Source organism: Lepidochelys olivacea (assembly GCF_965140295.1).
Source record: "Lepidochelys olivacea isolate rLepOli2 genome assembly, chromosome: 4".
NCBI lineage: Eukaryota > Metazoa > Chordata > Testudines > Cheloniidae > Lepidochelys > Lepidochelys olivacea.
Window position 1 is genome coordinate 116,646,174 of NC_140414.1, and position 10,471 is coordinate 116,656,644.

Consider the following 10,471-nt stretch of genomic DNA (forward strand, 5'->3'; position numbering starts at 1 on the left):
CTTTAGCAAACAGGAAGCTTCCAGCAGCTTTTGCCACAGATACCAGGACCCTCCGCCTTGCCTCTTCCTCCGCCTTCTCGCCCTGCTGTCGCAAACATCCAAGCACCTCTCCCGTAAACAACACCAAGCCAGAAGTTCCCCAAGCTCTGCCCCTTATATAGGGGCGGCGGAGCCTCGCCTCCTCCGGCCACGCCCAAAACCGCAAGGGAAGCGTTCATTGGCTGGCTGGCTCCAGACCTCCAAGTCGGGGGAGGAGGAGGTGGTGAGTGGAAGAGGAACTGGGGAAACGCAAACAATGAATGAAAGTTCAGCGAGAACGAGAAACCCTAGCCCCTAACAAGCGACCTGCCTTCCCAGTGAGGCTGGCGGCAGCTGCACCGACTGCTGCTGCTGCTTAGTACTAGGGTGGAAACAGGGACAGAGTTCCCCTGAAGCTGGGTGAAGACATCAACTGCGCTCCCTTTCCTGTAGCGATCGCCGCAACCACAGATTCCTAGGGACTGTTTAATATTGGCAAGAGAGCTAGAAAAACAACTGCAAGGTCTATGCAGTTTCAGCATCTTCACTCCATCTCTCCTTCCTCCCGCCAACGCTCTCACACACTAAGTTCTTTTTCAGACCTGAGATTTTTCTCACACACCTTAAACACCTCTGTGCGGAAAAAACTCAAGCGTCTGTGAGGAAGAGACAGATAACGAAAGGGGCTGGGGGCGGGTTGCATGCATTGGTGTAGTTAGCCTGCGAAAAGCAAAACAATCTTGCATACCTACCTTGTAAACCTACCTTGTAAACATCTCAAGCATGCCATTGAGTATTTCACCTTGACTGAAGAGAGGGTTTGAAGAATGATATTCTATTTTTCCATATTTAAAAAACCCACATTTTATGTAAATTATACAATAATCTTGTGAACAAATGTTTTCTGAAAATTCAAGGGCATGAATGTGACTCTATATACCTTTAAATAAGCAAGGGGTCAGCATCATGCTGCTTTATTTATATCTGAGTGACAGATCTAGTTTTCTTTTTAAAGGAAAACTAATTTCCTCTTCTGTTCCATTCCAACAGTGTAAAATGCATGTTCAGTGTTTCTCTGGGATATCCTCCTAAAAATATTGCCTATTGCAAGAAAATTCTAGCATTCATAGAAAAATTTACATACATCAGGTTTAAAGTTGTATCTTTACTGAATTGAATTTATTCTTCCTCCTGAATTCAACACAAGGCAATTTAAAAAAAATCTAACCTCAGTGACATGAGAAGGTGATTCCCCATGCACAGAGGACACCACCAGAGAAGCCCAGGTCATCAGCAAGTAGTTTGTAAATGCTCCAGGGAGTTCACAGCTTCTTCCATATGACTGGGTCCAGCTGAGCCTCTTTATCCCTGGAGTCTCTGCAGCACAACCCAGTAAAATGCTCACTATCCCTATCTGCTTGCTACCAAGAGAACAAATTCTGTTCTCAGTTATACTGTTGTAAATCAGGAGCAACTCTGTAGAAACTGAAATCAGTGGAATTACTCCCAATTTTTCTGCTGTTATTGTAGAATGTTAACCAAAATGAAACTAATTAAAACCAACTACTCTCATAGAGTATTTCACTGAGCCCCCCCCCCACACACACACACACACTCTTCCCCCTCCCCCCCTCCCCCCCCAGCATGCTATGAAAACTCCAGGGGGGGTTGAAAATATTTACCAGAGCTCTGTTCCGGACAGCTCCAGCTGAATTTAAGCCCTGGTCATGGCTATTTTATCTAGGGAAAATCATCTTATTTTTTCAGTCTGTCTCTTCAAAATGTCCCCAGCATACAAAACTGCACTTCAAGGCATGACTTTATCAGTTGCTTTCAACTTCTGGCTCAATATATTAGTTGGAGTACTGTATACAACTAAATGAAGCTACTCCATATTTAAACTGGTGTACGCAGAATTCAACCCGTTGACTATAATGGGAATTGAGATCACTCAGTGACTCACAGGATCAGGTCCTATGTAAAATATTTTAATTTGTTAGCCACATTTTGATCATGTTTTAAGAGAGGATTAGCTTCTTTTTTAAAAAAAGTTTGTTCTCTAATTTGCACTGTAAGTTACCGATAAATAAATCATAGGAAAGAAATAAAAATACAATTACACACACTATGCAGTTTTCTGCCTCTATCAGACACTCCCTTTCTGTCTAGGAGAGAAAAAAAATCAGAAGATATAGTGTTAGCCATCTGGTACTATTCATTATTTGATATTTACATGCCAACAGTGTGCTTGGTGTTGTATAAGACGCTAAGGGGAAACTACTTAATTGTAGGTATGCTTCTCTGAAGATGAAACTCCAACAGGATTCTCGTCCATGGGTCTTAGCTCCTTAGTATAAGACTGGCAGAACTCCCCAAGAGCCAAGGCTCTTACTGAATGTAGTGTAGTACCCTCTGTCGAATATGTATTCTGCTTTCCAGCTACTCCATTCAGATGTTTCAGGGGTATGAAAGGTGGAGTTCCAAGATGCTAAGACACTTCCAAGTGATTATGAATGAAAATATGCCCCACAGAAGGAAAAGAACTAAAAAACAGCAAGACAAATTACAAAGGTAACCCCAAATCCTCACAGGGATATTAGCGAGAGACTGAGAATCTTCTTGGAATGATATCTTTAACCAAGTTCTAGTTACAGCAGTAAAAAGTAAGGCATTTTCCTTTCTCTAAAGAAACCACCTAACACGGTTCTGGTTTGTGCAGAATATAAAGCCAAAGGGAATATACATGTAGGTAAGACTATAGCTAGCAGCAAGAAAAGATCAATGCTAATAATAAGAACTGGAACAATCAGAAGTAGAGCTGGAGTATTGTAACAATAACAATTGAAAACACTACAAGAATGCACTGAAGCACTAAAGGAAGGGCCGCATAACTCAAAACACTCTTACGTTATTGTGAGTCTATATGACATGGAAGCATCTTGTAGAATCCACCACACAATTGTGTCTCAGACATTGTTAGTTAAACAAAACTGAGACTTTATCAGAGACAGATACAGAAGTAACCAGGCACTCACAGCCTCTATTCCAGCACAGACCAACTGCCTCAATCTCAGTATTATGTGTCACCACCATCCCCTAGAATGATGGCCTGAGAAGTTATTACTTTCTATAGTATTTTTAAGATGTTTGTGATGTCAAGAGACAGCTAGGATTTTCTTGCCATTACTAAGAATGGCTACTTTCTCCCATTGTTCCCCAAAAGGCTGAAGCCAAAGGCTCACCTCAGCGAGAATGACTATTTCCATATAGCTTTTCAGGTGGAGGAGAAGCTGATTCTCATAACAACGGCCAAGGTCCTTCATAGTTTTCAATGCATCTAACACCAGACTGTCCTCCGTTAAGATGACCCTCACCATTCATCATATCAGAACCAGGCATAAGCAGTGTTGCCGATTCTCATTATTCTATCATAAATCTTGTGACACTGTTTTTTAAAGGTCCATCTCATGAAACTGAGTATCTCAGCTTTCATTCAAAAGTAAGTTTCTATCTCCTATGGTTGCACAGAAAATCCTGAAACTAGAAACCAAGTAGATTCTAAATGCTAAGAAAAAAGTAAAAAAGAACCCAATATTTTTTAAATTCTCATGGTTCTTGTGGGAGGAGAGGGTCTATCATGATTTTTGAATAGTTGAGATTGGCTAACACACTGTAGGGAAAAAGGAGGATTTAGACGGGAATGAGAAGGAGAATGTTGTGGTAAGAAAATGTTGGTGCTAGTGAAAATGGGAGGACCTGGCTAGCAGCGAGAGTTCCATCAGAACTTTGTAAAAGTCTAACTGTCTCCACAAAAGGTTTCAATTTGGTTAAATTGTCAAATTCCAACAACAACAACAAAATGTTTTGGCAGAATTTTTCCAACCAGCTCTAGACTGGAGGCTAGAACAACAAAGAAGGAGATGGGGCATGATTCCAAGCAAAAGAGAATCAGAGACTAAGGATCAGGACAGTGATAGAAAGGCAGCCTTTGGAGTAAAGAAGCTAAGAAAGACTAAGTGTCCCACTCAAAGTAGTCTGAGGAGGAAGAGGGAAAAAAGAGAAGCCTAATATTTTTTGTAGTCTCCAAGAAGTTGAACGCACAGACCTTTGGTCCTCCCCAAGTTCAATTCTCAGTTTTGCCCTGGTATCAGGGGTATCTGAAGTTTTCTGAGCTCTGGCCTTTGGCCCTATCACCCAAAGCAGCAGCCTGTCAAAGTCTACGCCACCCCTGTACCATTTCTTATTTCTTCATGTCTGTGCCTGTCAGGTCTTGTCCTCAGGCTCTTTCTAAACAGCCCTTTGCTAAGCCCCACTCATCTCATTACCCAGCTCCCTCTTCACAGTAATAACCAAGAATTACTCAAAAGTCATCTCAGTGAACTATTATCTATTCCCAAGTCTGCCCTAGGCTTCCTCTCTGTAGAACACAGCTAGTCTTTCCACAGGCTCTGGTACTAGAGAGCCTTCCCTTTGCCACTCTCCTACCATGAAAAGATTAATTTACCCCAGGTTCTACCTCACCCCACCTCTCCTCTATATATATAGGCTGTCCTTTTTATAGTCATGACTCCTCCTCCCACCAGTGGCCCCTCCCACCAGTGACTCCCTCTATGAACTACAGCTCTGCACCAGTGGCCCCTCCCACCGGCCCCTCCCACCAGTGACTCCCTCTATGAACTACAGCTCTGCAGACCAAGCTGAGTCCTTAAAGGGCCAGCATTCCTATTACAGGGACCAAGTGATATTTAGCATGGTGAACTTCTCTAGTGAAGTTAAGGTTTTAGGGTTGAAAATACTGAAATCATTATTGAACCAACTGGAAGGAAGGGAAGGCTACAGACTTGGTAAGAGCTGAAAGGATAGAGATGTGCAAATCACGGGCCTCTCTGCTGGCCAGTCAAGAGAGAACTGACTGGAATGTTAAGAGTACATTTATACTAGACATGGGGTGGTGAATGAATTCCATTAGTGGGCCTGACTCTCATGCCACACTTCTGCTACTTCTGATAAGGGTCAACATTCTATGAACTAAGCACTGTGGGAATTCCATTGGTCTCATGCTAAGGAGAAAAGAATCAGAAGAAGAATCCTGCTAGATACTATTTTTAAAGAATAAAATCAGAATTAGGCCTTTAGTGTCTGCAAAGTAATTGACACGGTAAAATGTTAGGCTGTATAACAACATTTTTCTCCCCCAGTGAATGTGGTGATTGTGTGTCATGGTGAAGATACATTTGTCTTGCTGGACTGACTTCTAAGGTTGGAAACACTCCCTCTCTGCCAGAGACAACCAGTACCTACTGAAAGTTGGGGGGCAGAGGCTTCAGCAAATGTTACTGAGCATGCTCAGTCCAAGCCAAGCAGCAAATCTGGGGTGGGAGGGGGCGCACATGACACCACATGCCCCCCACACAAGACAGGCACTAACAAACCAAAATAGGATCTATGCACTGGGATATAATTTTAAAAGAAAGCTGGGCTGTTGAAGATGCCATCGTGATATTATTTTAACTGTGTGTGCGGGGCTCACAAAAATCCTCCCCAACAATCCTTAGCCTGTGAAAAGTCATCATGAACACAGTTACATTTTCTTCCAGAGTGGAGAGGTAATTCACTGAGAAATTCATTATTCATTTATTCTCTGGTAAGAACAAAAATGCTTTCTCACTATTATTGTAAAAGTAGCCAACAAGTGGTATCATTGCTTACCAATGAAAGCACCAGGCAATTTTATATACTGCAAACATACATTTCATAGTAATATAATAATATATAAAGTATCACCCAGAGACTCTAGTCAGGATCATGCTAGGTGCTGTACAAACACATGAAGACATGGTTCCTACCCATAAAACTTATAATCTAAGTGGACACATGACATTTGAAGGCTAGGGGAGGGAGGAGGGAGAAATAATCAAATATATATGTATATATAGACATTTGTTTATTTTAAAAATATTGTAAGAAAAGTATATGTCAGCTATATCCCTTTGCGCCGCAATCTTGCTACAGTTAATTGGCTAATTCCATAAAGGCATTGAAGCAAAGGTGGCTCCTGAGGAGGGATCTGACCAGTTTGAAAAGAGTATGCCATGTGTAAGGGTCTGCTTGGAAGAAGGCTCTAAGATGTTTGCATGATAGCCTGACAAATAGGAGGATGAGGCTGACATCAGTGATGGAACGGAGAAGGTGTTGGGACAATGTGATAAGGGCAGAAGTGGAAAAGAAAGGCGAGGAAAAAATGGATAGGGTGAGGACAAGCTGGAACTTGAGGCTGTGAAATGGGGTGCCAATGTGTCACTGTCACTGCTGAATAGGAATGAAAGAGTGTCTCCCCCTTTTCATGCACTATGACACAAGGGAGCATGGAGATATCAGTGACCTTGTGGAAACTTGCTAAGTTACAGAGTATTTTTGAAAAATTAAATGAGTTATGCTTTTAATGGTTTAGTGTCCAATCCTGCAAACAGTTGCTACCAGGCATAGTGCTTACTACCATGAACATTGCCATTGGGCTCAATCCTGGCCCACACTACATCCACTTTGAGCTCTGGCTGCCCAAAGGGGACTTAAAAGTGTTCTAAATAGGCAACTAAGGACTCCTGCATAGTCTGGTTTAGGAGGCATGACAGAAAATGGTATAAGAGCACCTCAGGGGGCATTATAAATTAGCATAATTTGGACCAGGCTTCCTTAAACTATACTAGGGGCTGGACCAGCCTCTGTCTTACCCCAGGATCAGGGACAGAAAGGTGACATAAAGCTACTTTGACCTCCTTTAAAGTGGGCCAAATACTGGTCCAGTGCACCGTAAGCCTGGCCCATTAACTTCTGTGGGACCATTCCTGATAGGAAGCGCTACAATTGGTAATAAATATTTTCATGATTGTGTCCTTAATCCAAATTGAAGGAACCAGGGTGGGCCTAATATGGTCACGGGGGCACTATCAAGTAGGTAAAGCCACAAAATTCATCCAACTAAAAGTAATAGATTTTTGTGGGGACATCTTCTAGATTCTTAGTGTTTTGTCTTAATGAATCAACCACTTAAGACATTTAAACAATTTGATTGACTATATTTTTTTTACAAGCAGAAAATAAATGTCTTGAACTCCTCCTACTGATTTTGCAGCAACAATCTGGCAATTACTATTCAAACAAGGAAGAGTAATGAAAAACTAAAACAGTGTTTTACATGGTTTGGGCTGCACCCTGTGAAGCAGAGAATTAGGTACAAAACATGCAAAATTCTTTTGTTTGTTTGTTTTTAAGACTCAATGCTTGATTGTCACACTGGTTTTACACCAATATAATTCCATTGATTTAAGTGGCATCACTCCTGATTTGCACTGATGTAAATAAATGGAGATACAGGATAGTATATGTACTGAATGTAAATGAATTATAACTGAAATTTTATGAGACATGCGTATAGCATTTATTTTGTGTGTCTTACTCCTTCTTGTCTTAACTAGCCACACATACACTCCCTCTAAGCTCTGGTTTGCGTCTGATGCTAGAAATTAACTCTTTTGCTCTCTGACTAACAGCATGGTGTCCCCACTGGACAAGCAGGCGACAGGATGTCTAATGCAGTTTTCATAGCCACTCTAGCAGCTAATCAGAAACATTTATTGCTAATAGCTTTTTAATTTTTTTAATTATATTTATTTATTTTCTTCCAAACATCATTGTTGACCCAGGAGACTGAACTCCTGAGGTGATGCAGAGGTCAATATTCTAGTGCTGCTCAACAGTAAACTGCTTGAATTATCATGCCCATTAACAAAGGCAGCTAAAAATAAATGTTTGGGAGAATTTCAGAAATAGATGTATGACAAAGAAATAGTACTACAAACACCTTTGATCAATTGTTTTTCTGTAGTATGATTAATAATGACTCATTTACTGACTTGTTATAGTTTTTAATCTGAACATATTGTACAGACTTTTTATATTTAATGATTTTACTCATTTATCTGCTTTACATGCTAAAAGCACAAGCCATTGTTTGTATCCATTAAAAGAACCCTCTTTTCTCCAGTGCTCTGGTCAACCTATTTTTTCTTTATTTTCTTACACTGCAGCCATCCAACATATATGTTCCTAAGTACATATACATAAAGATGAAAAACATACATAAATCACTTAGAGCATGATCCTGCAGCTCTTAAGGTCATTGGGACTACTCCTTGAAGTCTACTCACATAAGTAACGGCTGCAGGTTTGGGGCCCTTATTGACAAGCGTCATCTAAATAAACTGCAATCCACAAAATATGGTTGCATCCCCATGATCACCCCTGCAAAAGCACATGTGAATGAGCCATACAAAATATCCTGAAGGTTAACAAACCTGACTCACTGTTAGTTTACTGATGAGTTTTTCCCTGTGCATAGAATAAAGCACTTCCACAGTTGACCATTAGTTGACTTCTATTTGCCTGATGCAGAGACAAGTGGAGTGACACGAAAGTCCTCCATACTCATTCATATTTTGCTCCACCTTCTTTGAAACAAGATGAGTAATTTCAATTTTTAGCCAAACTTACGCAAGGCAGCAGTAAGCAGCACTTTACTTTGGACTATCATCAAATTTATCCACTCAGTATGGACTCTGGAAAGAAAGCCAAATGAATATATAGAATCTACAGTTAGGCCTTTCTATGGTTCCTTTCTATTGGTTACTACCAGACCAATTCAGACAGCGAAGGAGTGTCCTCTCAATATTATGGAACATGCATGTTTTTTGCTGAGATTGAGAGAGAATTGGTACACCAATCACAAAACAGTTTTAAAAATCAGTTGTGGTTCAAACGTGCATTCTGGAGACAAATGTTCTGGCTCCTTTGCCGATTGACAATGGAGGTAAAGTGAGTGAAGCATTGGAAGAAGAGGTAACAGTCTCATTAGGAAATGCCATTTTATCATCAGATTCAGTTATGATGGAGAAGTCTAGGAGATCAATTAAACTAAAAAGCATCCAAAATTTCAGACACAAAAGGATTTTAAGTATAGACAATCTTGTAATGGGAGGGTCTTTCACAAAATACTGGGCTTTCAAAATTACCCAGAGAAAAACTCTCCATGGAATTAAAATATTAAATGTTTTCAGAAGTCTTTTGCTTGAACTGCATGAAGAACGTTTGTGAGCTCAAACTAGTACTTACATTGGGATGTGGTGGATCCTCCATGACTTACGATCTTTAAATCAAGACTAGATAGCTTTCGAAAAGATAAGCTGTACTCAAACAGAAATTATGGGCTTAATGCAGAAATTACTAGTTGAGAGTCTATGGTCTGTGTTATGCAGGAGGTCAGACCTGATGATCATAATCATCCCTTCTAGCCTTAAAATCTATGAATCTACTGTATACTAAACTTAAAAGTGTTTGATGACCCTAACTTTGACAAATTTCCTAGACTTCCTTATAAGTAAATAAGTTATTCCCTTGTAAGTGATAATGTCCTTAAACTGCAACAGATGGGTAAGGTCAATTGTATGGCCCTGTGGATGATGTCTGATACAATGAATTCATTAATTTATGTCATTGCAATATTGAAAATAGAGCAACTGTCAGACTTCCAACATTCATTGGTACCTGAGCAGTCACTGGTTAGGGTTAAAACTTTTGCTAGGACAAGTTCTGTGGTTTTATTTGCAAATGCAGACACTTCATCATCCTCTAATAAATACTGAGTATAAGATATAGGACATCTTATTCTGGGTAACCAAATGAAACATTCTCTTTTGCATAAAAAAGTCAAGAAAAAATTTAAAATATTATAAAATTTATTAGACCTTCTTATAGCTTGTTGTCTCTTTTCCTAAAGTGTTCCCTGCTCTCTCCTCTAGAGAGTCAGTGCTCCAATCATTTGTTTCTTCAGGCATTCATCATATTTATAAACGTTAGCTCAATTTATTAGGGAACATAAACCATGTCATGGGACTTTCTGATGACTGAACATAAGACTATTCACTCTAACAACAACCCAATACTCAAAATATGTTTGCCAAATCTATGTATTGAACAATTGTGCGTAATAAACAAATTAAAAAAATATCATGAACAGATAAAGGGGCCAGGTCCAACATATACATTTTTTTTCCAGATAGTCACTATATTTGTCTCTTATTTCAGCCAAACATTCCAACTGAGATTGTCCTCAGTGATTCTAACATTTCTTGGAGAGATCTTTTTCTGTCTTGCATAGACATTATTTTATTCAGTATATATATACTGAATATATATATATATAACAGAAATGCAAGTGAGGCCTGCAGTTGTTGCCCCTTGCTCATCAACAGATGCTGGCAGCAGTTGCAGATTAGCCACTGGGCCCATGGGCTCTGGCCAACTGGGGATCTCCCAGCTTCCACCCGGCGGGGTGGGGGAAGCCACCACACCCCCCAACCCCATCTCCTGCAGAAGCCGTGGTACAGGGGAAATCCCC